Genomic DNA, 27,537 nt, shown 5'->3' on the forward strand with positions numbered 1-27,537 from the left:
TGGGGCTATAGGGTTAAGAGTGCTCTCAGATACTATTGTTAAACTGTGGGTTATTATACTCCTTTGAAAAAAATTCATGTCTTCTAAAATTTTTAAAAATTATGTACCCTTTGATGCATCAATGATACTCCTAGTGATTATCCACAGACAGAAATGCCCAGTTTATAAAGATGTGCATGTAGGTATGCTTAGGAAACAAAGTAAATCCCCAGAAATAAGAAAATGTTTAACTAAACTATGGGTCGTGCACATTGTGGATTATCATGAGACCATCAGAAAGAATGAATTACAGATGTACTAAGTGGCGAATTGAGACATTGTTAAGTGAGCAAAACAGGGTATATATTATCAATTTTTATAAGATGGTGATGATAACTATCTCCTTCTATGATCATACAAAAATAAGTTTATATATGATTATATGAACTTGGAGAAATATATGGGATGATATAAGATAGGTTTCCAACCCAGGTTACTAAAGATGAGACAGACTGAACAAGGAAAGAAGAGAGTCAAGAAAAATACTAAAAAATAAAAAAATAAAAAATAAAAAAATACAATTTACAAGTCAAAAAAAGTTACAGAGGAGTTAATAGATAGATGCTAATTTCAAAACAGAGATATATTTTTGACTGTAAATTTTATGTTATACAATTTACAAAGCCATCCTATGTATAAATTATTACATATATTAATGGCCAATGAATCTATTTAAATAATCAAAAGATACTCTCTCTTTGTGGGGAGAACAACAATAATATTTTTTTTCTGGTCATCATAATATATTTTTCTAGTTGCAGTTGGCAGGATTCTTTTCTTCTCTCCACTCAATGGTTATATTTTTCACTAAAGATTATTTTAGGATCTTGTCTTAAACTTCTTAATAGAAAAGAGAATTGTCAAACATAGAGTCATTTGTGGATTGCCCCACCTAATAGCATATTTATACACTGTTTGGTGGTGTTGATGACAGATACCATGTTTGAACGTTTTAGTTCTGACATGAATCATATTTTTGCTTTCCTGAATTATACAGAAAAGTTACCCTGTTGCAGGGATCAAACATAGTTATTTTGCTTTCAAGAATATTAGGATGTGTTTTCATGTACATAGTATTTTTAATATAAATGTATTTTGCCATTCCTTATCTAGAAGTATCAAATATTATTCATCTTTTATAGCTGATTTCATTTTTCTTTCTCTTAGCTTGTAGCATAGTCACTGAAACCTCCTTTTGCTGACGTCACTAATTATAACCCTAAGCTACTCCAAGAAACACACATGTGCATACATATGTATGAATGCATGTACAATTTTACACTTCTTCTATACTTAAGATTTTCCCTTCACCAAAATCGACTGTCTCTAAATTTTCTAAGTTATCTAATTTGCCACATTCATCAATCTGATACAGTATTTTAAATAATCCTGAACTTTTGTGATGGTCATGAGACATCTGTTTCCCAAATAAGTCTTGCAGTGGTGTTTTGACCTTTTTATAATTTTTTATAGCCAAGCCAATTTTCATTTATTTGGTCAATTTTATTGCGGTATAATTTACAGGAAATAAACTAAACTTATTACTAGTAAACAATTCAATGAATTTTGAAACCATCAGAATCTGGATTTAAACACTGACATCCCAAAAGTTCCCTGGTGCTTTTTGTAGTCAATTAACTTCCCTCGCTTCTAGCCCCAGACAATTAATTATGGTCATTTAGTATATACAGAGAGTAGGATATACTGTAAAACATGCAGTAAGATCTCAGTTTGTTTAAAATGATTACATATATGCTTAGAAAAAGTACTGTATGGGAAAGCACAAATATATTAATGGTGGTTATCACAACAGCAGTATCTCTGGTAAAAGAAAGAGTAGCTTTTCATTTTGCCATTGCACCTTTGTTTTGTTTTTTTTTTCAGATTCTTCATGATAAGAATGTAACTTTCATAATGAAAGGGACAGCTGTTATTTCATTAAAATTATATAAATAATAAAATTATATCTAACAAAATATCTGGAAATTACCATAATCATCATATTCCATTTCAGTGACTGAACCCTTCTTCCAGGTCACAGAACACCAACAATCCACAGAAAAATGCTCTGACAGAATAACTGTCCTCCAGATGGTCAAGACTTATGGCTTTGCCATTGATACAGCAGTTTCTTTGTTCCCTGAAAAAGCATTATTCAAATGCATGTCTTTTGTGGTTTGAGGATGATCATTAGCCTGATGGGCATGGGCTCTTTATTCAGACTGAGGCGATCATGGTAGTATTTAAAAATAGCACAGTTTAATATATTTCTTAGATGGAGTAGTATTAAATTAAGCTCTTAAACCACTAAGATGTAGTTAGAAATATAAAAATCACTATGACCAAAAGCTAAAAACCATCTAACGGACCGTGGTGAGCATGAGAAAATAATTCTAGTGTTACCATAGAATTAAGAGTAGCTGCCAAACTGGCAGAATAATAAGACCTTAAGTCACTAGAAAACATTGTGAACCACTGTTAGCTACTGTGAGATGAAAACGATAATAAAGGAAGTCACCAAAGAAAGGACTAAACAAGAACAGCTAGACGATTCAGGGTCCGAACATCTGTTTGCTGTCCCAACTCTACCAAGGGGCTATTTTTAAAGCCAATGTTGAATTTGTTTACTGAAGGAGCGGGAGTTCTACATTTCCATATGATCTTATACAGTGAATTCTGAATAATTAAATCTGCAAGCTTCAACATATTTTGAACTGAAGTTGTTCTTTTTCAATAATACACCTGCTATTTCTTTTAATTTTTAACTTCTGTGAGTACATAATAGGTGTATGTATTTATGGTTTACATCAGATATTTTGATACAGGTATGTAATGCATAACAATCACATCAGGGTAAATGGGGTATCCATCCAGTTAAGCATTTATACTTTTTGTTACAAGCAATCCAATTGTACTCTTCTAGTTATTTTAAAAATTGCAATTAAATTATTTTGACTATAGTCACCATATTTTGCTATTAAATACTACGTCTTAATAATTCTTTCCAAATATTTTTCATACCCATTAAAAATCTTCATTTCTCCCCAAGCCCCTCTCTACTCTTCCCATCCTCTGGTAACAATCCTTCTACTCTCTAGCTCCTTTAGTTCAATTACTTTAATTTCTAGATCCTAAAAACAAGTGAGAACATGTGATATTTCTCATTCTATGCCTGGCTTATTTCAATTAACATAATGACTTCCCTTTCCATCCATGTTGTTACAAATGACAGAATTTCATTCTTTTTTATGGCTGGATAGTACTCCATTGTGTATATGTGCCACCTTATCTTAATCCATTTATCTGTCGATGGGCACTTAGGTTGCCTGCATATCTTTGGCTATGGTAAATAGTGCTGGAATAAACATGGGGGTGCAGATATCTCTTTGATATAATAATTTCCCTTCTTTTGGGTATATGCATAGGAATGGGATTGCTGTCTTGTGTGGTAGATATATTTTTAGTTTTTTGAGGAACCTCTAAACTGTTCTCCATAGTGGTTGAACTAATTACAACCCCACCAACAGTGTACAAGGGTTCCCTTTTCTCCACATTCTCACCAGCTTTTGTTGTTGCCTAACTTTTGAATAAAAGCCATTTTAACTGGAAGGAGATGATAACACATTGTAGTTTTGATTTGCATTTCTCTGATTATCAATGACTTTGCGCACCTTTTCAAATGGCTGTTTGCCATTTGTATATCTTATTTTGAGAAATGTCTATTCAAGTCTTTTTGCCCATTTTTAAATTGGATTAGGTTTGTTTTTCTATAGAGTTGTTTCAGATTTTCATATATTCTAGTTATTAATCCTTTATCTTATTGGTAGTTTGCAAATATTTTCTTCCATTCTCTGGGTTGTCTCTTCATTTTGTTGAGTCTTTTCTTTGCTCTGCAGTAGCTTTTTAAACTTGATGTCATCCTATTTGTCCATTGTTGCTTTGATCATCTGTACTTCTGCGGTATTACCTAAGAAATCTTTGCCCAGCACAGTGTCCTGGAGGGTTTCCCCAAAGTTTTCCTGTAGTACTTTCAAGGTTTATGGTCTTAGATTTAAGTCTTTAATCTATTTTTATTTGACCTTTGTATGTGTTGAGAGATAGGGGTCTAGTTACATTTTTCTGCAAATGGTATCCAGTTTTCCCAGCACCGTTTATTGAACAGACTGTCCTTTCCCTAATGCATGTTCTTGTCCACTTTGTCGAAAATGAGTTTATTGTAGATGTATGGACTTATCGGTGGTTCTTTATTCTGTTCCACTGATCTATGTGTCTGTTTTATGCCAGTATCATGCCATTTTGGTTACTACAGCTCTGCAGTATGAATATAATTTAGTCAGGTAATATGATTCCTCCAGTTTTGTTCTTTTTGCTTAGAATAGCTTTGGCTATTCTGGGTATTTTGTGGCTGCAAATACATTTTAGGATTGTTTTTTCTATGTCTTTGAAGAACGTCGTTGGCATTTTGATAGGGATTGCATTCAATCTGTAGATTCATTTGGGTAGTGCAGACATTTAACAATATTGATTTTCCCCATTCGTGAACAAGGAATTTCTTTCCATGTTTTGTGTCTTCTTCAATTTCTTGCCTCAATATTTTATACTTCTCCTTGAAGACATCTTTTATTTCTTTGGTTAATTCCAAGGTGTTTATTTTGATTTGTAGTTTTAAATAGAATTGCTTTCTCATTTCAATTAATATGATTTCTTTTTCATATTGTTCACTATTGCTGTATAGAAATGCTATTGAATTTTGTATGTTGATTTTGTGTCCTGTTACTTTACTGAATTTGATTATCAGTTCTAATAGATTTTTGGTGGAGTCTTTAGGTTTCTTCAAATATAAGAGCAAATATAACTTCCTTCTCAGTACTGCTTTCACTGTATTCCATATGTTTTGGCATGTTGTATTTCCTTTATCATTTTTTATCTGCAGTTTATCTGCAGATAAACATAATTTGTCTTCTTCCCTTCCAATTTGGATGCCCTTTATTTCTTTCTTTTGTTTGATTTTTCTAGCTAGGACTTCCAGTACTATGTTAAATAACAGTTGTTAAAGTGGGCATCCTTGTCAGATTCCTGGTCTTAGAGGAAAAGCTTTTGGTTTTTCTGCATTCAGTATGATACTAGCTATTGGTAAATCAGATACAGCTTTTACTATGTTGAAAAATGTTTCTTGTATACCCAGTTTTGTTTATGTTTTTATCATGAAGAGATGTTGATTTCATCAAATGTTTTCTCAGCATCAATTGAAATGATCATATGGTTTATGTCCTTCATTCTGTTGATATGATGTATCACATTAATTGATTTGCATATGTTGAACAATACTTGCATCTCTGAGATGAATCCCACTTCACCATAATGAATGATCTTTTTAATGTATTGTTGAATTAAATTTTCTAGTATTTTGTTGAGGACATTTTCATCAATATTCATCGGTGATATTGGCCTATTTTTTATTGATATGAATTTGCCTGGTTTTGTTATCAGGGTAACACCGGCCTCGTAGCATGAGTTTGGAAGTTTTCCCTCCTTGTGTATTTTTCAGAATAGCTTGAGTAGGATTGGTATTAGTTCTTTTTTAAATGTTTGCTAGAAAATTCAGCAGTGAAGCTTTTGGGTCTTGGGTTTTTCCTTGTGGGGAGACATTTATTATGCCATCAAAATTGTTACTTGATATTGGCCTGTTCAAGTTTTGGATTTCATCCTGGTTCAATCTTGGTAGAATGTATATGTATAGGAATTAATCCATTTCTTCTAGATTTTCCAATTTATTGACATACAGTTGCTCATAGAATCTTCTAATGATCCTTTGAATTTCTGCAATACTGGTTGTTCTGTCTCCTTTCTCATCTCTGATTTTATTTGAGTCTTCTCTATTTTTTTGTAATTATTCCAGAAAAAGAGTTTGTCTATCTTATTCTTTAAAAACAACTACTGATTGTTTTGTTGATGTTTTGTATTGTTTTCTTCATTTCAATTTCCTTTATTTCTGCTCTGACCTTTGTAATTTCTTTTCTTTTATTAATTTTGGGTTTGGTTTACTCTTGATTTTCTAGCTCTTTAAGATGCATTATGAGGCTTTTTTTTTTTTTTGAAGTTTTTCTTCATTTTTTCTGTGGGCACTTATAGCTATAAACTTCCTTCTCAGTACTGCTTTCACTGTATTCCATATGTTTTGGCATGTTGTATTTCCTTTATCATTTTTTTTCATGAAATTATTAATCTTTTTTCTTAATTTCTTTATTGACCCACTGGTCATTCAGGAGCATATTGTATAATTTCCATGCATTTGTAGAGTTTCCAAAATTCCTGTGTTTATTGATTTCTAATTCTACTCCATTGTGGTCAGTTAAGATGCTTGATATTGTTTTAATTTTGTAAACGTTTTAAGACTTTTTTATGACCTAATATATAGATTATCCATGAGAATGATTCATGTACCAAGGAAAAGAGTGTATTCTGTAGCCATTAGATGAAATGGTCTGTAAATATCCATTGGTCCATTTGTTTTATAGAGCAGATAAAGTCCAGTTGTCTTTAATTTTCCCTCTGAAAGATCTGTCCAATGCTAAACTTGGGGTGTTAAAGTCTCACACAATTATATTATTGGTGTCTACCTCTATATAGCTCAAATAATATTTGCATTATACATCTGTGTGCTCCAGGGTTGAGTATGTATATATTTAAAATTGTTATATCCTCTTGCTGAATTGACCCCTTTATCATTGCATAGGGACCATCTTTATCTCTTGTACTTTTGTCTTGAAATCTATTTTGTCTGATATAAGTATAGCTATTCCCATTCCTTTTGGTTTCTATTGACACTGAATACTTTTTTCATTCAGTCTATGTGTGTCCTTATAGGAAAAGTGTGTTTCTTGTAGACCACAGATCAGTGGGTCTTGTTTTTGTCATCCATTCAGTCACCCTATGTCATTTCATTGAAGATTTTAGCCCATTTACAGTCAATGTTATTATTGATAAGTAAAGACTTATGCCTGCCATTTTGTTATTTATTTTCTGGATCTCTTGGTATTCTCTTCTCTTTCTCTTCCTTCCTGTCTTCCTTTTAGTGAAACTCATTTTCTCTTGTGACATGATATTATTTTTTGCTTTTTATTTTATGCATATATTTTTAAGTGTATTGGTTTGAGGTTATCATGATTCTTGCATGTGCTATGTTATAACCCATTTTAAGCTGATAACACTGTTTGCATAAACAAACAAACAAACAAGCAGGAAAAAGAAAACCGATAAAAACTACACCTTATCTTAGTCTCCTCAAATTTTAACTTTTTGTTGTTTCTATTCATATCTCATTATATTGTCCATGTCTCGAACAATTGTTTCTATTATTTTTTATTGGTTCATCATTTAGCCTTTCCACATAGTGTAAGAATAGTTTACACACCACAGTTACAGTATTATAATATGCTGTGTTTTTGTGTATTTATTACTATTACCACCAAGTTTTTTTACCTTCAGATGATTTCTTAATGCTCAGTAACATCCTTTTCCTTCATATTGAAGTACTCCCTTCAGCTGGGTCAGACCTGAAGCCAGCACAGCACTGTGTCTCACCCAAGGTCTGCTATAACTACTGCTATAACTACTGCCTGGCTATTGCCAATGTTCCCTCAATGTCCCAGGGCTCTAAAATCATCAGGTTGTAAAGCCAGTTAAGCTTCTATCCTTGCTTTTAGGGTTTCAAGATCCTCCAGGTTCTGGGCAGGTCCAGGGGCGCCATCTTGGAACCAGGGACTGGAGTAAAACACCTTATAAGTCTACCTGGTAGTCTATTGTACTGCTGCCGTGCTGGCACTCAAACCATAAGACACAGTTCTTCCAACTCTCACCACCCTTTTTCTCAGGCAGAGGAGCCTCAACCCATGGATACCAGCACCACAGGACCGTGGGGAGTACTGCCAGCATATTGTTGATGTTCACTTTATGGTCAATGTCTCTTTAGTCGATTTATGGTGAATGCTACCAGGCCTAGGACTCACACCTCAGGGCAGTGGGCTCCCCTCTGGCTCAAAGCCATTCAAGAAAAGTCTTCCAATAGCCAAGGCATGGAATCTGGGACCCCAGGAGCTGACTTGGTGTTCTACACCCCTTTCCTGAGCTGGTACATAAGATGTAAGACAAAATCCCTTTTGTGTTTCCCTCTACTTTTTGTAATCAAAAGGAGTCTCTCCCCATACTCTCCCCATACTTTCCCCATAGCTACTACAGCTGGGAATCTGCTGAGTCTCATCTGAAGCCAGGTACTCTCAGAGTCTTACCCAAGCCCCACAGCATATTACCTGGGTATCACTGCTGGTTATTTAGAACCATAGGGCTCTTTAGTCAGTATGTGATGGGTCCTTCCAGGACTAGGTCCTTCCCTTCAAGGCATTCGTTTTCTTTCTGTCCCAGGCCATGTCTAGAAATGTCATTTGGTAGCTAGGGCCTGGAAATAGGACCTCAAACTTTGACTGGTGATCTATCCTGCTGTGGCTGATCTGGTATTCAAAATACAAGACAAATTCCTCTTTACTGTTCCCTCTCTTCTCCTTAAGTGAAAAGAAGGGGTATCTTTTGGACCACAAGTTGTGCAGCATGGGGTTGGGGAAGGGGTGATGCAAGCACCGCTTTAACTGTCCCAGCTGGTGTCTCAGTAGGTCATGTGCTCCCCAAGTTCACTGGCTCTGAGCCCAGTTCTCTACTAGAACTCATCTAGCGGTTGCAGTCCTTGTGGCCTAGATTGTATTTTAATATTATTTAGGGACCCAGAGTAGTTTAGCCCATGGTGGTGAGGCTTGCCAGAATTCAAGTTCCAACTGCTGGCATGGGTGATTCCTTTCTAACTAGGGCTGGTTTAAATACTCCTTCTGTGGGTAAGAGTCAGTTGAGTTCAGACTAGTTTTGCTTTCTGCTGTGACAGGGCAGCACTAAGATGAATGCAATGTCTCACAGAACCAAGTGTACTGATTTTCTCTCCATGCCACATGGTCACTGTGAGGGGATGGGGGAGGGGTGGTGTTGGTGCTTAAAGCCTGTCTTTCCCACCCTCTTCCAGTGCCTCTTTCAGTGATTTGAAGTTAAAAGCAGGTACTCAGAATGCTTATCTTGTTTTTGGTTCATAAGAAGATACTTTGTTGTGTGTATATAGTTTTTAAAATGGGGTCCATTCTATTTGGCCATATTGCTCTTAGAAAGATCTAAACTTAAGTTTTAAATGACTGTCTTATAACTCTTATAAATGTACATATACATGTGTGTGTGTGTGTGTGTGTGTATACACACATATATATATATCTTGCTTTTGAGCCCAGTGTTTTTTAACCTCTTCAAGTGTCTAACATGAATTTTATATCCATCCCTTCTAAATAAAATATTTCCTATGCAGTCAAAAAAGTTTCCGTTTGTGTAATTTGGATTGAATTTGTTCATTTACAAACAGGCCATTCACTGCCTAATTGTACTTCGTAAATTTGTTTTCGAAGTGTAATTTCCTGGACCATGACCATCTGTTATCAGAATCATTAAACTGTGGTGATATATATATATACACACATATACACACATATATATATGTGTGTATATATATGTGTGTGTGTGTGTGTGTGTGTGTATGTAAATCTCAGTCCTCTCAATATCTAGATCTGGAATCTACATAGTTAATAAGTATCCAAGTTTGATAACTATTGATCCATGGGTATATAGTTCTTTATATCCATCCTCAAAGAAAAGGAATGTTCTAAATTCATTAAATTCTAAGATACCGGTTGGTTCCCTGTGATGATGAGTGGAGATATCACGCCTTATTTAAAGGTCTAGGGAACTTGGATTTGACCTCTTTTCATATGATTTCATGATGAGGCTGAGGTAAAAAGAGTGAGATGATCTCTCTTTTTTCCTTCTCTTCTACTCATTAGCTGTTGAAACTGAGCAAATCCTATGGCTAACTCCTCCAATTTCTAGAGACCCTGACATCTCTTTCTATCTCTACCTTCTCTTCCTATCTTTCACGTCTAAAGATTTTATTAGGTCTACTCTAGGCATTAAAGGAAAAAAAATCTTTCTCATTCTCTTTGGATGCTTTATTTCTGACACTCACAGGCATTTCTTAGACTAGCCTATTCTTTTCAGACCAGCCTTTTCAAGTAAGACAAGATTTATAATCCAGTGTTGGGTTTATGGCAAACATAACAGTCTAATGACCACTTTTGTTTTGAGGTTCTTTTAGTCTAACTAGTTAGGAAAAAAGGAGAACTCCAAGGGTTCTAGTCTTGCTTATGAGATATTGTTGACATCTTAGCTGCCTATTTAAGCATTCTCTACCCCACTCCCTCCCTAAGAATATTTTAATAATGTTCAGGTAGGCATTCCTCACCCACGTGATTCAGAGGAGGGTGACCTCATCATCAGCTTTAGGAGTAGATCTTGATTTCTTTAACCCAGTGTTTAATTTTTAAAAAGAAGTAAAAGAATAATGGAGATGCTGTTAACATTTTGCAGGAAAATTCTTTGTGAGACTATCTAGAACATTGCCAGCAGTTCTTTCCAAGCATCATGACAACCAAAAACACCTCTATACATTTCAAAAATTCCATGAGGTAGTAGTTTGTACCACCGGTACATCTTTTATAGCAGTCCTATTCTCCTTGCTGTTGATTAAGAATGAACTTACAACCCTGTTCTGGCCAATTAATACCTGAAAGAGAATCTGTTGGGGGAGAAAGAGTATTTGTAATCTCTTTAAAAAAAAAAAAAAAAAATTGGCTGGGCACAGTGGTTTACACCTGTAATCCCAGCAATTTGGGAGGCTGAGGCGGGCAGATCACTAGGTCAGGAGTTTGAGACCAGCCTGGCCAACATGGTGAAACCCCATCTCTACTAAAAAATACAAAAAGTAGCCGGGTGTGGTGACACATGCCTGTAGACCCAGCTACTTGGGAGGCTGAGGTGGGAGAATCACTTGAACCTGGACGTTGTAGTGAGCTGAGATCACACCACTGCACTCCAACCCAGGCGACAGAGCGAGACTCCATCTCAAAATAAATAAATAAATAAATAAATAAATAAATAAATAAATAAATTAATTAATTAATTAAAGTAACACCAGATAAGATAGTACCTTCTTTTACTTTTCTGGACTTTCTTTTATTTTTTTTTTATTTTTTTTTATTTTTGAGACGGAGTCTCGCTCTGTCGCCCAGGCTGGAGTGCAGTGGCCGGATCTCAGCTCACTGCAAGCTCCACCTCCTGGGTTCACGCCATTCTCCCGCCTCAGCCTCCCGAGTAGCTGGGACCACAGGCGCCCGCCACCTCGCCCGGCTAATTTTTTGTATTTTTTAGTAGAGACGGGGTTTCACCGTGTTAGCCAGCATGGTCTCGATCTCCTGACCTCGTGATCCGCCCATCTCGGCCTCCCAAAGTGCTGGGATTACAGGCTTGAGCCACCGCGCCCGGCCTGGACTTTCTTGTGTATGGATATGCCACCAGGAACTATTGCAGTCATCTTGCTACTAGCCTGAGGATGACACCAGCACATGGAAGGGCAGAGAGCCAAAGAATCATGAAGAGTTGAACTTTAGAACTGTGGATGGAGTCTGGCCGACCACTGAACTTGTTAGTTGAGAAGACAAATGTCTTTATTTTTTAATTTTTTTGGCTAGTTTGATTCCAGAATGTTTTTGCCCTTTGTGTCTGCAAATACTGCAACTGCTACAGTTGAGATGTACCTTGGAATTTACAGGTCAACATTTTAGTTAACAATAAGTGTTGCTTTGCTTACCCGTGTCTCTTTTATGCATACTATTCAATTGACTTACGTAGAGATGTGACAATGCCAGCAGGCAAGATTTGGGCTTTCCCTCATTCCTGAATGAACAAGATTATAATGTCACATGGATACAACCCCTTAGTAGCTTCACTTTTATTGCCAATCAGCAAGCAGTCTTTCCATTGCTGAAAGAGAATATATAAATTTGCCTTATGACATTTAAAGAGAGGAGACTACCTGGAGTAGCCATTTCATTTACTAATTAATTCACTGATATATTCAGCAAACATTTATTGAGCATCTACTAGGTATCAGGCACTGTGCCCACAGCCAGGGCTACAACAATAAAGAAGTTAGAACAGATTTACATGGATACACACGGAAATATGTAAACAGCATTTGATTACAACTATTTGATGTACTGTTCAGAGTGTATTATGCCTGAGTTTTCCTGGATAATCATTTCCCCTGTGCTCAGGTAGATAGGGCCACACCCTAGCTCTGCCCTGATGGTGCCAGGATTGGTATATCAAATTATAAGAGCAATTATATGGGCAAAAATCTCAGCCCTAAGAGATTTTGTATCTAGACAGGAAAATAGAAAGTAATTAAGTAATCAGATAAATATATGATTTCAAATTACAATAGTTATGAAGGAAACTGAGTACAATGGTAAATAGTGGGAGAGGAGAGGAAGAGGTAGTTGGATGGTGAGGCTGCAGGATATGAAGATGCCAGCCATGTGAGAGCCAGGGTGAAAATACTTGAGTACAGAGAAGAGAATGTACATGGTCCCTGTAATGTGAGAGAAGTTGGCATGCTGGAGAGACTGAAATAAAGCACAGTAGGCTTGGGGGAGAGTGGAACTTGATAAAAGGAAAAAGGTAGGTAGTCATTAGTTAATGTTACAGCATGGATGTTTCTGGGTACCATTTTTCAAGATTACACCTTTAATAGTGGCACTCTAATCCACTTGATTTAGGTCTCTTTAGTAGGAGTGGAAGGAGAGGGGAAGTGAAGCAGAATGGTTTAAGAGTATTTATAATGAGCCTGGCAGCCTGTGCTTGAATTCTGGCTCAGCCACTTTGTTAACCATGTGACATTAGGCATGCCATTTCTTCTCTCTGGGCCTCAGTTTCCTGATGTGTAAAATGAGGATAATCATAGTGCCTACTCTGCTATTCTGTAAAGCTGTTGCAAGCATTAAATCGGTTGATGTATGCCAGGTGCTTAGAATAATACCTAATGCAGAGCAAGTACTTAATAAGTGTTGGTTTTTCAAAAGGGAGGAAGGCGTTAGTGGAGGTGCAGCTAGTGTCCCAGAGATTCTTTGAGGGTATTTCATGCATATGGACTTCATTAGTCATTTGGTCCATGAAAAAAGGAAAGATTGAGAGCTGCTTGTTTTCTGCTATGGAGTAAGTGATGTGATAGCCAAGAACTGAATATGCCAGACATATATGAAAAAAACTAATGGTATTGACAGCTCTTTCATTTGGGTTTGTTTGTGTCAGGAGCATGCATCCCTATTCCCTCTGAAGTCTGAATCAATTGAGACATAGTTTACAGAAGTAGATACAAATTTTGATTTACGGTGACAATGTCAATAAACATTACACTTTTTTTTTTTCAAGTAATGATTTGTTTCTGTATATCTCTACTATGGCGAATGACCTCCTAAGGTGAGAAACATTTTTAGATGATGATAAAAGCTTGGTTTGGGAATAGGGGGAAAAGAGTTAAGAGGAACAATTTCAAAGAGTTTTATTTTAAAAGGGGGCGAAACAATGGGACAGAAGCTGGAAGAGGATGTGGGGGCTGAGATAGCTTTCTTTAAAAAATATGGGATCTATTGTATAATATTTGGATGCTGAAGGCTGTTATCTGGTGAGTAGCAAAATATCGGTGTTGCAGGAGACTGGAGTCAATCGTACCAGCAAAGTTCTTGGGTAGATAAGGAGGCTCCAGTGCCCTGATGAAGTGTTACTTTACTGGGCAGCCAGGACAAATTCACCCATTATAGCAATAGAGGAAGTGGAATTTATAGAGAAGAGAGAATTTACTAAGGAAATATGGTTAGGTCCCTGAGGAAATACAGAGTATACAATTCAGAATTGTGGCCCTAAGTTTAATGTAAGATGAGTCAGTCAGTATTATTGCTATTTTTCGGTAGCCACATTTGTCTGCGAAAACAAAAGCTCCAGAGATTTATGTTTGAGTAGTGCTAGAATTTTGTCAATAGAGAGAAAGAAGAGAGAGAGAAGGACACGGAGTTTTATTGACATATATTTAACTCCCTTGTTAACAGACGCTGGCCTCTAGAAGCTATGATGGGTAAGAGGAGAAGGAGGTAATAAACAGTTTAAAGACGAATAGGTTATTTGTGTTAGAGGTCTTCATATGATCACAAAACTGATGGAATGGATGTAGTACTATCAGGAATATGGAAAGGCAGAAGATAGTAAGATATTGTTCATTTATTAGTGATAGTAAGGTTTATAAAGTTAGACTTAAAATTTTGCTAAGAATTGATATCATGTAGACCACACAATCAATGAAAATGTAGATGACTAATTGAATATCATAGGTTTTAAAAATTGAAAGCAAATTGCTGAGTAGTTCATAAGTCCAAGAATAAATAATGATATTAATTAGAAAATGCCTGTGTACAATAAGGAAAACATTAAATATGAAAACTAACTGGATGCAGCTCAAGTAGCACGTAGAGGGACATGTATAGTCTTTTTTTAATACTTTATATTCTAGGGTACATGTGTACAACGTGCAGGTTTGTTACATATGTATACATGTGCCATGTTGTTGTGCTGTACCCATTAACTCGTCATTTACATTAGGTATATCTCCTAATGCTATCCCTTCCCCCTCCCCCTACCCCACAACAGGCCCCGATGTGTGATGATCCCCTTCCTGTATCGAAGTGATCTCATTGTTCAATTCCCACCTATGAGTGAGAACACGCGGTGTTTGGTTTTCTGTTCTTGCCATAGTTTGCTGAGAATGATGGTTTCCAGCTGCATCCATGTCCCTACAAAGGACATGAACTCATCGTTTTTTATGGCTGCATAGTATTCCATGGTGTATATGTGCCACATTTTCTTAATCCAGTCTGTCATTGATGGACATTTGGGTTGGTTCCAAGTCTTTGCTATTGTGAATAGTGTCACAATAAACATACGTGTGCAGGTGTCTTTGGAGCAGCATGATTTATAATCCTTTGGGTATATACCCAGTAATGGGATGGCTGGGTCAAATGGTATTTCTAGTTCTAGATCCTTGAGGAATCACCACACTGTCTTCTACAATGGTTGAACTAGTTTACAATCCCACCAACAGTGTAAAAGTGTTCCTATTTCTCCACATCCTCTCCAGCACCTGTTGTTTCCTGACTTTTGAATGATCGCCATTCTAACTGGCATGAGATGGTATCTCATTGTGGTTTTCATTTGCATTTCTCTGATGGCCAGTGATGAGCATTTTTTCATGTGTCTGTTGGCTGCATAAATATCTTCTTTTGAGAAGTGTCTGTTCATATCCTTTGCCCACTTTTTGATGGGGTTGTTTGTTTTTTTCTTATAAATTTGTTTGAGTTCTTTGTAGGTTCTGGATATTAGCCCTTTGTCAGATGAGTAGATTGCAAAAATTTTCTCCCATTCTGTAGGTTGCCTGTTCACTCTGATGGTAGTTTCTTTTGCTGTGCAGAAACTCTTTAGTTTAATTAGAACCCATTTGTCAATTTTGGCTTTTGTTGCCATTGCTTTTGGTGTTTTAGACATGAAGTCCTTGCCCATGCCTATGTCCTGAATGGTATTGCCTAGGTTTTCTTGTCGGGTTTTTATGGTTTTAGGTCTAACATTTAAGTCTCTAATCCATCTTGAATAAATTTTTGTGTAAGGTGTAAGGAAGGGATCCAGTTTCTGCTTTCTACTTATGGCTAGCCAATTTTCCCAGCACCATTTATTAAATAGGGAATCCTTTCCCCATTTCTTGTTTCTCTCAGGTTTGTCAAAGATCAGATAGTTGTAAATGTGTGGTATTATTTCTGAGGGCTCTGCTCTGTTCCATTGGTCTATGTCTCTGTTTTGGTACCAGTACCATGCTATTTTGGTTACTGTAGCCTTGTAGTATAGTTTGAAGACAGGTAACATGATGCCTCCAGCTTTGTTCTTTTGACTTAGGATTGTCTTGGCGATGCGGGCTCTTTTTTGGTTCCATATGAACTTCAAAGTAGTTTTTTTCCAATTCTGTGAAGAAACTCATTGATAGCTTAATGGGGATGAAATTGAATCTATGAATTACCTTGGGCAGTATGGTCATTATCATAATATAGATTCTTCCTGTCCATGAGCATGGAATGTTCTTCCATTCGTTTGTGTCCTCTTTTATTTCATTGAGCAGTGGTTTGTAGTTCTCCTTGAAGAGGTCCTTCACATCCCTTGTAAGTTGGATTCCTAGGTATTTTATTCTCTTTGAAGCAATTGTGAATGGGAGTTCATTCATTATTTGGCTCTCTGTTTGTCTGTTATTGGTGTATAAGAATGCTTGTGATTTTTGCACATTGATTTTGTATCCTAAGACTTTGTTGAAGTTGCTTATCAGCTTAAGGAGATTTGGGGCTGAGACAATGGGGTTTTCTAAATAGACAATCATGTCATCTGCACACAGGGACAATTTGACTTCCTCTTTTCCTAACTGAATACCCTTTATTTCTTTCTCTTGCCTGATTGCCCTGGCCAGAACTTCCAACACTATGTTGAATAGGAGTGGTGAGAGAGGGAATCCCTGTCTTGTGCCAGGTTTCAAAGGGAATGCTTCCAGTTTTTTCCCATTCAGTATGATACTGGCTGTGGGTTTCTCATAAGTAGCTCTTATTATTTTGAGATACGTTCCATCAATACCAAATTTATTGAGAGTTTTTATCATGAAGGCTGTTGAATTTTGTCAAAGGCCTTTTCTGTATCTATTGAGATAATCATGTGGTTTTTGTCTTTGATTCTGTTTATATGCTGGGTTACATTTATTGATTTGTGTATATTGAACCAGCCTTGCATCCCAGGGTTGAATCCCACTTTATCATGGTGGAAAAGCTTTTTGATGTGCTGCTGGATTTGGTTTGCCAGTATTTTATTGAGGATTTTGGCATCGATGTTCATCAGGGATATTGGTCTAAAATTCTCTTTTTTTGTTGTGTCTCTGCCAGACTTTGGTATCAGGATGATGTTGGCCTCATAAAATGAGTTAGGGAGGATTCCGTCTTTTTCTATTGATTGGAATAGTTTCAAAAGGAATGGTATCAACTCCTTCTTGTACCTCTGGTAGAATTTGGCTTTGAATCCATCTAGTCCTGGACTTTTTTTGGTTGGTAGACTTTTAATTATTGCCTCAATTTCAGAGTCTGTTATTGGTCTAATCAGAGATTCAACTTCTTCTTGGTTTAGTCTTGGGAGAGTGTATGTGTCTAGGAATTTATCCATTTCTTCTAGGTTTTCTAGTTTATTTGTGTAGAGGTATTTGCAGCATTCTCTGATAGTAGTTTGTATTTCTGTGGGGTCAGTGGTGATATCCCCTTTATCATTTTTTATTGCATCTGTTTGATTCTTCTCTCTTTTCTTCTTTATTAGTCTTGCTAGCCATCTATCAATTTTGTTGATCTTTTCAAAAAACTGGCTCCTGGATTCATTGATTTTTTGAAGGGTTTTGTATGTCTCTATCTCCTTCAGTTCTGCTCTGATCTTAGTTATTTCTTGCCTTCTGCTAGCTTTTGAATGTGTTTGCTCTTGCTTCTCTAGTTCTTTTAATTGTGATGTTAGGGTGTCAATTTTATATCTTTCCTGCTTCCTCTTGTGGGCATTTATTACTATAAATTTCCCTCTGCACACTGCTTTAAATGGAGGGACATGTATAGTCTTAAAACTTCCATGAGATGGGTGAGCTGAAAATAATGAGCAAGTAATTCCAGATAATAAGTTAGAAAAATAATATATAAGAAACTCAAATAAAGTAGAATAAAATAATAAGGATAATAAAAGGAATGTATTACGTAGAAACATATATAGAAGAGAGAATCAACCAAGCCGGATGCTTAATATGTAAAAAGATAGTTAAAATTGATAGATCTCAGATAAATTTATCAAGAAAAAAGAAAGAACAAAGAAAACACAATGGGAATGAAAAGGTTATGCAATGGCAGATGTGGTAGAGATGACAAGGGTAAGAGGATATTATAAACAATTTTGTGACAAAGTATTTGAAAATATATGGTATATAGACAAAATGCTAGAAAAAGAGACATTACCAAATGTATTCAAGAAAAAATAGAAACATGGGTTTGTCTCATAAATATAAAAGAAATCTGCATTGAAAAGTCTTTCTATGAAGAAAACATAAATCTCAGGTGGTTTTATAATGGATTTTTATCAATAGTTTAAGGAAGAGATAAATTTCCTACTTGCAGAATTCTTCAGTAAATATAAACAAACAAATAAACAAAATATCCTTCTTTTTGTGGTGCTAGTAGAACCATAATAGCAAAGAAAGCAAAGAGTAATATGAAAAAAAATGATAAGCACAGCCCAGCCCACACATGCACATAGATGCAAAAATCCTAATATATGGGATGCAGATCTTTAAATATATCCACTAACTGGCCACTTCTCACTGCTTCTTTCATTACCATCCTGAGATAAGCCACCATCACCTTTGCCTTGAATTAGTATTCTAATGGCATCCCTTCTGTACCTTTGCTCCCAATTCAACACAGCCGCCAGAGGGATCCTTCTGAAATGCATATCAGGTCCTATTCTTTAGCTACTCAGAGCTCTCCAGTGGTTCCATATCTCAATCATTGAAACCTAAAGCCCTCACAATGGTCTTCAAGGCCCTAGAACAGAGGATGGTTAACTGTGACCCATGAGCCAATTCCAGCCTGCTAACTATTTTTGTATTGCCCATGTTTAATAGTTTTAATATTTTAATAATAAATTTAATAATTTTAAAACTTTATTTTAATATTTAAAAAAATAACGAGAAGAAAATTTCATGACGTGAAAACTGTATGATATTCAAATGTCAGTGGTTTCAAGTAAAGTCTTATTGGCACACATTGACATCCATTTGTTTATGTACTGTCTAAGGCTGCATTGTATAACAACCAGCAACACTGACACCTTTATTTGTTAAAAATGCAAGGGATGTGTCTGAAATTGCTGTCCCCTCTGCCTGGATTGCTCTTCCAGTTAACAGAATGGCCTAATCCCTCCCTAATTCTTTCAGATCACTTTATCACTGAGCCTTTCTTGGCCACCCAGTATAAAATCGAAACCATTCTGTCCTGACCTAGCTAGTCCCCATTCCATTTTCCCGATTTGTTTTTCTCCATTGTACTTGTCACCATTGAATATCCTTTCTATATTTTACTTATATATCTTGTTTGTTTTTTTGTCTCATGATGGGGAGTATTTTTCTTTTGTTGGCTGTTGGCCTGACATATAGAAAGTGCTCAATAAATGTTAGTAAATGAATAGATAAGTTGGTGATTAATAAAAATAGCCAGAATTATTGCATAGTCGTTATAAGTTAGACACTGTATTTTAAAATATTTGTCTTTAATTCGCAGAATAATAATGCAATGTGGGCATCACTAGTCCTGTTTTCTGAAGCAAGTAGCTAAGGTTCAAAGAGGTTATGTAACATACCAAAATGTGAGAAGGAATACAGAAATTCAGGTCACTAGTGAGCATTGTAGACCTTAAAAGAAACGCATTAAGCATGGGGGAGATCATTTTGAGAAGATTCTGGGCTGACATTTTGCTGGTTTGAGGAGTGATTTAACCAGGGACAGGGGTCTTTATTCTATTTGCATTCTATAGCAATTCAAAAGAAATTCGAGTTTGAAAAAAGACCTCTGAATAAATCAGTCACTAGGCAGGGATGGCAAACATGCTTATCGTGTTTCGATAAGTGCCACCTGTCATGGTGATATCACAGATGACGACTATAAAATAAATATCACATGGAGTTAAAAAAAGCTATGGGGGCAGAATGCATTGCAAAGACCTAATAACTAGTGCAAGTGAAATATTTTGTAGTATTAAAGTGAAACTAATAACAGTCATTATGGATCAACACTGCTGCACTGAGGGACAAATATTCCATTTGCTCTGAGGATTGAGGAGTCTAATTTTATAGTTGGTAATTTTATAGCTGCACAAAGTTCTTTTATGAAACCATGTAGCAATATTTAATGTTTCAGAATCAAATATTGTATTTATTTTTTCTCTTTCTTCTAGGGAAAATAAAGTTGCAACGGCTTTTTCCTGGAATTTATCAAGGTTGACAAGTGAAGTTTTATGAATATGATTTCTATATCATCTCTTAAGGTTGCTGCAGTAAATATCCATAAGGTAAGACAAACAAGTAACTGGAGTTATTTCAGTGACTGATGCTTACCTGTGGGTTCACTTTAAAACCACCCGGAAACTTTATAAAAAAGGACTTATGTCTGCCTGGCACTAGATATTTTAATAAATTTCCAACAACCAGCTTTTTGTTCCTTTTATCTTTTGTGATTTTATTGTTTCAATTTCATTTAGTTCAGCTCTGATCTTTGTTATTTATTTTCTTCTGCTGGGTTTGGATTTGGTTTGTTCTTGTTTCTCCAGTTCCATGAGGGTTTGTCTTGATGACCTGTCTAGTGCTGTCAGTGAAGTGTTGGAGTCCCCCACTATTATTGTGTTGCTGTGTATCTCATCTTTTAGGTCTAGTAGTAATTGTTTTATAAATTTGGAAGTGCCAGTATTATGTGCATAGATATGTAGAATTGTAGTATTTTCCTATTAGACTAGTCCTTTCATCATTATATAATGTTCCTCTTTATCTTTTTTAACTGTTGTTGCTTTAAAGTTTGTTTTGTCTGATATAAGAATAGCTACTCCTACTCATTTTAAGCATCTATTTGAATGGAATATCTTTTCCCACCACTTTAATTTAAGGCCCATGATATGGACCTTCGGGTTTCCCAGTGATGTGTTTGGGGGCAGACATTCACCTTCTCAAACTTTTGGCACTCACAGATTTTGGCTGTCTTATGGAGCCTGCAGAGGCAAGCTGCTTCCTGCATAGGGTCTGTGGATTCTCTGGACTTTTCTGGTATGTTCCTGTAGTAGTTCTTGGCGCAAAAGTTCATGATGTGAGTCTCCACATGCTGCTCTGTCTGTCCAAGCAGGAGCTGCAAGTTAGCCTTGCCCCCATCTGCCACTTTTCTCTAATTTTCAATTCATTATTTTATTCAGCCTTGTAATGAATTGTGATATGAATTACCAGAGACTAAGAATCAAAGTAAGGAATGCAGGAATTTCTCTACTTGGCTCTTCAAAGTGCCAAGAAAAGACCAATAATAATCACATGAATGGATTTTATTTCATTTCATCAGATATTAGGTGTTGAAAGGAACTGACTTACAATGGTTCAGAGTACAGGTACTGTGGACAAACTGTGTAATTTTGGTTCCCAGGTCAGCCACTAATTAACTCTGTGTATTGTGATAAGTTGCATACCTTCTCTGTTCTGTAGTGTTTATAACGGGGTTAACAATAATTTCTAGTGTAAAATAACACATGTTTTCTGTAACAAATATTATTAGAGTTGTTTTGTGCTAAATGAAAGCTATAGCTGAAAGACTCAATGAGGATGATGAAAAGGTTTAGCTTTACAAGGAGTCTGTGGGTTCTGGATCCAAGAAGACTCTGCCACTCTTCCTGGGTAATCTCATTCACTCCAATTAAAAATCATTCTCGTCTGTATGTAGATTGTCTTAAATCATTAGTCCCAGCCCAGATTGTCTCTTAAGTTCAGGTTCTATACTGTACTTACAAATTTCTCTGGGTCATCTCCAACTGGAGGTCTCATAAAAACCTGCAATTCATCATGCCTAAACTCACATTTACTCGATCACATTCCAGTTTACTCTGCCCCTTCCCCTGTCAATATTGGATAATAGCCTCACCATCTGCCTCAGTAAAATCTCTTTCAAGCCCTCTTTACCATTCTTATCATGTCTGCTTTATTCCAGGCTTAGAAGGCAGCCTGGCAGAGTAAAAAGAGTGGTAAGTTACTTATCTTTTTACTTGTAAAATCATCATGTAAAATCTACCTTTGGTAGGCAGAGAAAAAAGTGGAAAGAGTACAGACTACAAGATCTATTCCCACTCTGCTACTTACATGATGTGTGCCTTGGCAAAATTACTGAATCTTTGATCCTCAGTTTACTCATCTGTAAAATGATGATCCTAATACATACCTTGAGTGCAGGTTCCCAGGTCAGCCACTAATTAACTCTGTGTATTGTGATAAGTTATATACCTTCTGCGTAATGGAGACAGAAGAAGTTCAAGAAATGTAAGCCTCCTTTTGAATCTGTTGATACATGCCATCTGATCTTGTAAGCAGTTTAGCTCAGCAGTCAAAGAACAGTTTAAAATAATTTTATTCTTTACTAGCATCTCTTGAGGAATGTTAGTGTGAGATCTAACTTGCAATGCATTGGACTAAGCCTTCAAGTCTCCTTCTTCCATTCCTTAATTCCCTTTCAGTCACATCTTCCCCAGAGCCATTCCCATGTCTAATTTATCTCTTCAACTCCAAACCTGATTCAATGTGATTAAAAACAAACATACAATCAGACCAAAAACAATAAAAAACAAACAAAAAAAACCTTTATTGATTTCATTGTCATCTCTTCTACTTCTTTTACATCCACTCATCCTCTCTCCCAGAAAGCAAGACTCCTTAGGCTTCCAGAGGCTAAAGGAGGAAAGCAAGTTGCTGTGTATGTTGGTGGTGGGAGAGAAGGACAAGGGAAGAATCTGAGAGGGAAAATATAAAATTCTCTTTTCCTTGGAGGGGGTGGCAGCCTGTAAACCTTCAAAAGTCAACAAAGCAATGTGTATGCTGTCACAGGAGCCATTATTCAAACCATTAACATCTCTTGTCTATTGCTATAGCCTCCTAACCTGATCTCCATCTCCCTCCAGTCTCTCAATGACCAATTCATCTTTTATACTACCACTAGAGTATTTTTTTTCTGTAAAAAAAGCTCTTGAGATAGCAATATTTCTCTGCCACTCCCAGCCCAGGCTTTCTACCAACTGTATGATAAAGTCCAAAGCCTCTAGCACAGTATATAAGCACAATCTAACCTTCTATATGTTTTTTTCTTTTTTTTCAAATTGTCCAGTTCCGCTGATCCCCTTCCTGTCCCCACCCCTGCCTCTTAATCAAGATACTAACTAGTGAGAACACATTGTCCTGTTCCAGGTGTCAATAAATCTGCACATATTGTTGTCTTTGACTGGAAGATCATGCTGTCTTTTTCTTTATGTGTGTGTTTATATATTCATACTTAAGGGCTCTAAGTACTAGGTTTTTCTCTTTTTTTCGTTATCCATAGGGAAGTCTACTTCTGATATTTTGTACAACACATTCATTAGATGACAACTAGTTAACAAGTGCCTCTATGCCCCAGGTCACAACATACCTCCTAGAGCAGATGCAGGAGTAGAAATGTTGCTTCTCTTTGTTTTTCATATCCTGTATTCTTTCCACTACATCATGTTGCATTCTTAGTATCAGATTCTATGTTAGGAATTAAGGATGAAATCATCTTGGAATGTTCATCTGCTTTGAAAATCCCTTAGTAAATATAATGTCTGCTTGACTTAAGTTATAACTAAAGCTTTCTGACATTCCCTAATGACATTAGGGAACAGAGTTCTATTGCTGGTCCCCTTTTGTGCTTTTCCATTACTGTGTCTCACCCTGTTAACCATGACTGAGACACAATTTTTGATATTTTTGCTGGTGCTTACATGCATCCCTTGCCGTGACCATTGAAAGTGCATCAATAATTATGCTATGCTTTCTGACAAGGAAAAAACCGGAATGACCTTGTAAGGCCTCAGGGAGGCAAGTGGATGAAACCCCAGCTGTGTCACAGAGTTCCAATTTACTGCCACTCTGTTGATTATATGCTTGCCTATTTCCTGAAATAGTGAAAAGCTGTCAACTTGTAAAGCAAATAGACCACACACGGCCAATGGTGAGGGTTTATAATCTGAGAATTTGGTGAAGTGAGCATTGAATATCTGTACTGATGCTCTAAACTGTGTGAGGAATGTTTATATCACTTAGGAATCGTAAAGTAAGGTACTTTTTTTTGAAGTCTTCCTATTTCAAGGTGAAGAAGTGAATGTGGCTGATACAACATCAGCTACCAGAAAGCAGACCAAGACATAGAGATACTATCACATCCAACATCACAGTATTTGGAAAGCCTATACTTATGGGATTCAGGTTTACCATGCTTTTTATCTTAGAGGGTGCTTTTACAAACTGTATTTAATTTGATCCTAGTGACAACTGTAATGTAAGGATAGTGATAATTATCGTCATTTTGTCCATGAGGAAACTGAGGCACAGAGTGGCGATGACTTGACCAAAGTCACTCAGCTTGTCAGAGGTAGAGCTCAGGTCTGTCATTTTACAGTATCACACTGCTGTCTTTCTCTTAAATAATGCATTCTTTATAAGACCAGAAGATTGAGAGAGAAGAGTGGAAAAGGGGAGTAACCAGCTATGAAATTTCACTGTTAGCTAAATGCTGTGCTAGCTGCTTTTTATCTCCTTTTAACCTCTCAAAAACTCTATTAGGTCCTTGTCTTCCTGTAACTGAAGAGGTTGCCAGGAGTTAGGAGTTTCAGTGCTAAAACCAAAAACATGTGGTCAATGTATGTAAAATATTGCGAATTTCATTGAGTGGATATGAAATTTGAGGCTTGACATGATTGGGTAACTTGTACCCAGAAATGTATGATTTTTTTGTTTTGTTTTGTTTTGTTTTGGTTGTTGTTTTGTTTGTTTGTGACAGAGTCTTGCTCTTTCGCCAGGCTGGAGTGCAGTGGTGCAATCTCGGCTCACTGCAACCTCTGCCTCCCAGGTTCAATTGATTCCCTTGCCTCAGCCTCCCGAGTAGCTAGGACTACAGGCATGCGCCACAATGCCCGGCTAATTTTTTGTATTTTAGTAGAGACGGGATTTCACCATGCTGTCCAGGATGGTCTCGATCTCCTGACCTCGTGATCCTCCCGCCTTAGCCTCCCAAAGTGCTGGGATTACAGGCGTGACCCACCACGCCCAGCCAAAATTTCACTGTCAGCTAAATGCTGTGCTAGCTGCTTTTTGTCTCCTTTCAACCTCTCAAAAACTGTGTTAGGTCCTTGTCTTTCTGCAACTGAAGAGGTTGCCAGGAGTTAGCAGTTTCAGTGCTAAAACCAAAAAGATGTGGTCAACATACGTAAAATATTGTGAATTTAATTGAATGGATATGAAATTTCTGGCAATGTTTGTACATATGAACAAAATAATTTTACAATCATGTTCTCAATAAATTCATGTTTTAAGTGCATGTTTGGTGGAAATTAATATTCTATATTGGAAATATAATAATGAGAAGTAATTTTAGAAAAAAGATGGTTTAAAAATGCATTTAATTAAAACATGAAAATTTACATTATTTAGAATCTGACTTTTTATTACAGTTTACAACTTAATTTACAGTAAGATAATAGAGGAAGACATAATATGAAAATTAAACTCTGAAAAGAGAAGGGCTTAAGAAGAGATAAAACTGAAAATGTACAAAGAAATGTCAAAAGGTTATTTTTAATATGAGCTTTAAAATTGTTGGTTGAAGAAAAGTTAGGAAAATGAAAAATCTTATTAAACAGTTACCCGAAAATATAAAAGAAGTCCTGGGCATAGTTACCAGAAAGGGAAAGTTCCATGACTGAGGAATGATTTGATATAATAATATAGCTGAATCAAAGGATCAGAGAGGAGGGTGGGTGGAAATAAGAGTAATTCTCTGGAACCTGTTGACCTACCTGTTGGAGGATGGGAACAACCGGTGAGGATGGGTTTGGTTTTAAAACTATTTTTCCAGTAATGAAGTTCTAATTTGCATGGCTGCATCGTCAATTTCCATATCTCTGGTTAGAAAACTAAAAAGGCACAAAAGTCAAAAAAGTAATGGTGCAGACAATTTGAAATCTTATACATGCAGGGCACAGCCAAAACCTACTTTTTCTTTTAGAGAGGCTGTATATTCAACCTAAACCCTCATTAGGAAAGTTTAACTATGAATGCTAACACAAGGGCCCCTGACAATGCTGCCGCCAGGAGTCTGCAAGTGTCTCAAAATAGTAGTTTTGCCAGAGTAGTCTAGGCATTTGGATAATTTATACAAAACCTCTTTTCTGAAGGAATTCACATAAGTGAGAGGAGACTGTCAATCTCCACCAGAAATCAAACTATGTAGAAACCCCAAAATAGTATTTAAACTTACAAATGGCTTCAATAATATGTCAATTAATAATATAAAGTCTTATGAGTAAAAAGTACATTGCAAACTCAGTTTCAACATGAGATAATTAAATATGCAATATAATAGTAAGATACTTAATATCCTCTTGTCTTTATCCTTGTTTCCTTAAGAATTGTGGTTAAGACTATTATTCCTCACAACTTTATATATAAACTAATTTTTCTTATTTTCCCATTTTTTCTCCAACTAGTTTCTGGCAAGAGCCTAAATATAGACATTCCCTTAACCTAATTAAGAATGCATTAAGTTAATTAGGTCATGTATAATATACTTTCCATATTAATCAGCCTCAATCCTGGAGACTTACTTTCCCTCAGTCAAATTTCTGGTATTTCCTTTACCTGTCATGTCCCTACAGAATCCCTGTCAGTTTTCTTCATCCTGTCAGAAAACGGAGGCCAACCTCCTCTACCTCTTCTTTATCTAAATGTTTACTCAACTTAATGTTACACAAGATTATAAGCATCTAATGTCCCTGCTTTCAAATAATTCCATTATAAATTACCCAAGGTTTTCATTACCAGTAGGAATGTTGAAAGCACTCAATTAATATTCACTGACTGTGTTCTTATTAAATACAGAAGTGCTCATCTTGTAAAATCTACCTTTAGCAGCCTGAGAAATTGACTGGACATATATAGGTGCTGACTTCACCACCTGACAGTATGAAAACAATAAGGACTGCAGCTATTCTGCTGAAGGATTACATATGAAAATATCACAAACTTGTAACATGCTAATATCACACCATGAAGCAAATATAATGCCTGCAATGTAGCTAAAGTTGCATAAACAAATAATGAAATTCTGAATGGCTTCCCTCTGTGAGTTTAGAGTTTAGCAATTGCACTTAGCTATCACATGCATATTTTTCCTAAGGTATTATCACAGCTATTTAAATTCCCTTCTTCAAATTCAAAGAAGATAATGTAACATCACTGTAGAGCATGCCTGACAGAAAATGGGCACACGTAACTGCTGAGTGACCAATCACGACTAGGAAGAGATGAATCTTTCTTAAGATAATTTTTATAAAATTACACCCCATATCATTAATGAACTAGATAAATGAAAGTATGTCAGGCACAAGGTGGTCTGGTCTTGAAGTCATTGAGCTACTTAAAACACTCCCTCAAGAGAAACAGATCAAGATGGCAGAATAGAAGTCTTCACCAAACACCCCCCACACAAAGATACAACATTAACAACTACACACACACAAAAAGCACTTTCATAAGAACCAAATACCATGTGAGAACACACAATACGT

Source organism: Theropithecus gelada, chromosome X (genome assembly GCF_003255815.1).
Source record: "Theropithecus gelada isolate Dixy chromosome X, Tgel_1.0, whole genome shotgun sequence".
Classification (NCBI taxonomy): domain Eukaryota; kingdom Metazoa; phylum Chordata; class Mammalia; order Primates; family Cercopithecidae; genus Theropithecus; species Theropithecus gelada.